Here is a 3,837-nt window from a genome sequence, read left to right as displayed (position 1 = left end):
AAAGAAGGAGGAGAAGAAGAAGAAGATGAGAACTTTGATATGGAATATTAATGTAACGATTAAACAATTATAATAACAAATGTCAAGGTTAGAGGTTCCACTAATGGTATGTCAAACAAGTATAGTATAAACTCTTATTATTCAATTAGAAACCACACACAAAGAAGGTTCCAATCAAATTATAGATTGTTAACATGATTACATTAGTTATCTTATTCGATTAATACTAATACTTGTAAATCTCGTCAAGCATTCATGATTATAACTTATGTTAACAACAAATCAAGTTCCTTTCATAGCTCAGGTGTCGGTTATACCATACAGTACGAACTATGAAAGTGCCAAGCATTTGTTGTACCAAGTGTTATACAACATAAATTAAGATTAGTCATTTAACAAGCAAAGTATTAAAGAGTGAACAAGATAACAAATACAAAACATGTTAGTATCAAACATTAAAGTCCATATTAAGTTTACACTATACTTATTCTTACACCATTAGTGTAACCTTTTCACCTTGACATAATAAACTTAGCTAGACATAATGAAAGAAAGAAAAATAAATAAACAAAATAAGAACATAAATAAGATAAAAGCTAACTAAGTAAAGGAAAGGAAATGAAAGGCATAGACTTGATATTAATGAAAGCAAAGCATAAACATTACAAAAAATACAAAGAGAGAAAGGAAGAGCATGATCTTGATCTGGACACCAAGATACCTAAATGCATGGCAAATGCCTCCTTTTATAGGCCAAAATTGGGAACTATTGATTTGATGAGTTATTGATGAGTGGGTGGCCAACTCTTGACTTGGTGACAATCCTTATCTTCTCTTATCTACCCAAAACGTCATTGATAACGTCAAAATTGGAACCACTTGAAAACATGAAAGTTGTAGCCAATTGTCTCAGATGTCTTGTGTAAACAATTCAACTCATTTGGACTTCTAGAACTCCAGATATGGGCCAAACACTGAATAGTGCTCGGGCTGGAAGACAGATTCGGGTTTCTTTGTTGTTGCTACAATTTGGACTTGAAAATGGCCTTTTTAGATCTTGGGCTCCATATGAAAGTTGTAGGACTATATCTTACCTTTCCATCCATATAAAGTAGACCAAAATCTGAGATATACAGCTCCAAATATGACCCTATTACCGAACAGTGTTCCGGTTTGGATTGGACTGACATCTCTTTTCTAAATGTGGCCGTCTCTTTGTCCTTTTAATTTTAGTTATTAAATTCATCAATCAATCCTTTTATTTATGTGATAGGCCTACATTTAAAATGAACATTTACCATCAATTAAAGGTATCTTATATTATTAAATACGTTATTATAAAACATGCTTTAGTTAAGGCGTTATTGATACTTCGAGTGTAAAATGATGAAAGAAAACCTTGATAAAAATGCACTTTTAAGTACTAATCAGGTATCCTAATCATTTTCAGAAAATATAGTCGAAGAAGATAACAGGTCACTTCATAATTAAAATAATGAGAATAACCATATTAGAACACTTAGAGATCACATGAATCCTACAAGAACGAGTGCACCCTCATGCATAGTTTCCCCCATGATGCATCTCATTTTAGTTTTAAGCTAGACATTATTCAACTTTTACCTTCTTTTTATAGCTTAGATTTAGAAAATCCATACTTGCATTTAATGGACTTTGAGGAGGTCTGCAACACGTATAATGACTCAAATTGTAGCATGAACACCATCAGATTAAAGCTTTTTCCTTTTTCATTAAAAGATAAAGCTAAAACTTGCTACAAAATTTGAGACCTGGATCCATTCATTCTTGGGATGAAATGTAATAATAGTTTTTACAGATGTTTTTCCCTTTTTATAGAACAAATTCTTTCAAAAGACAAATCACTACTTTCACTAAAAAACTAGAAGAAATATTTTACCACTGTTGGGATAGGTATCGAGAGTTGCTTAATACTTGCCCTCATCATGATTTTAAAACGTTTCACATTTCTATGAAGGGTTAACATTTAGAGATAGATAAATGGTTGAATTGATATGCAATCCAACTTTTAAAGATAAAGACCCTGGTGAAGCAATGGAGTACTTAGACTTGTTAGTTGAAAATGCTCAAAATTAGGATATCACAGGTACTTGTGAGGCATCATGTAAACCTCAATCTTATACATCTAGTGGAGGTATGTATAGGTTTAAGGAAGATCATGACCTTTAAGCCCTTTTTTCATAGTGTAGCTAGGATGAATAAGGAATCCCTATAAGAAAAGGATTTTGAAACATTAATGAATCCTTGCCATGCTTGGAGATTATATTGCAGCTCATTAAAGATCCTTGTGGAACTAGAAAATTCCCAAAACCAGCTGCCACGTCCTTATAGGAAAAGAATCCCAATTTAAAAGGAAGTCCACATGTCAAATAGAAGTAAATAACAAAATTCATATAGCCGCTGTTTACCAGTATTGTGGAGCCTTCCCAAACTCCAATTGATCTGAAATTTTAACCTATAATAGGACAACATGTCTGGAGAGCCACATAAAATTTTAGCCCGATCCAACAATCGGATTGAGAGTTATAACTGTTGCCGTAAACCTGGACGATGTGAACGTCGTGATCACATGGTCACGCAACCCAGACGCAAAGGCACCAATTCCTGGAAAGCCAAGTAAATCAGGTTTGATAGGAGTGTGACACAAAGATAACTTGTACCTAGGCACCAACACTATTGGAAACGGAAAACCCCCACCCAACGAATATTGATTCGTGAACAAATATAAGAATGATGCCACGAAGATAATAGTTCTTCGATAAGCCATTTTTCAGTTCATTAGAAAACCATGAAAGGAAGATTATCTCACTAACACACACATAAAATACGACAAACAAGAAGTTTTATTAATCTGAATTGTCTTCCTTACATGTTTGGTTATGTCTCTAGTTATAGTGACTCTAGACTTAAAAGAAACCCTAATGAACCCTCCTTGGGTGGACATATATGTAGCCCACTTACAATTGACCCAAACAAGTAATAATAACCCAAAGACTAAGAAGAAAATAATAAAAATCTGAAAATTATCATCCTAAATATGCTAGAATCAGATTTATCACCATTAAGAAGTCTCAAATAGACTAGGAAATATGATCTGAATGTAGAATGTATTCTAAAGTCTTATTTCCTTTTGTAGCTAAGATGAATAAGGAATCCTTGTAAGAAAAGGATTCTGAAATAATTATGAATCCTTACCACACTTGGAAACTATGTTACAGCCCATTACACATCCTTGTAGAATTAGTATATTTCCAAAATAAGCTGCCACATCCTTTTAGAAAAAGAATCCTAGCCAAATAGAAAGTTTACAGGTCAAAAGAAAGTAAATAACAAAATTTATACAGCCTCTATTGACCCATATTGAGATGCATTCCCGAACTTTGATTGACCTGAATTTTAACCTGATGTAAGAAAAGATGTCAGGAGACTCCATGTAACATTTCAGCTCGATCCAACGGTCTGATTGAGAATTATGACTGTTGTTGTAAAACTGGATAGTTACACATTTTACATCAAAATCCGAATTTGACCTTGCCTGGAACATATCAGTTATAACTGTTGCCGCAAACCTGGACCATGGCGCTTTTTACGCCTAAATCTGAATCTGACCTTACTTGGGTCGTATCACAAGACTGAACCATATCACAAGATAAGAACATAAATAAGATATAAGTTAATTAAGTAAAGAAAAGGAAATGAAAAGCATAAACAAAGAGATTAATGAAAGCAAAATTTAAACATTACAAAAATATAAAGAGAAAGAGTAAGAAAATGATCTTGATTTGAAAACCAAGATGC

This window comes from Populus euphratica, unplaced genomic scaffold, assembly GCF_000495115.2.
Source record: "Populus euphratica unplaced genomic scaffold, PopEup_1.0 scaffold851.1, whole genome shotgun sequence".
NCBI classification, from domain to species: Eukaryota; Viridiplantae; Streptophyta; class Magnoliopsida; order Malpighiales; family Salicaceae; genus Populus; species Populus euphratica.
Note: the sequence above shows the minus strand (reverse complement) of the source record.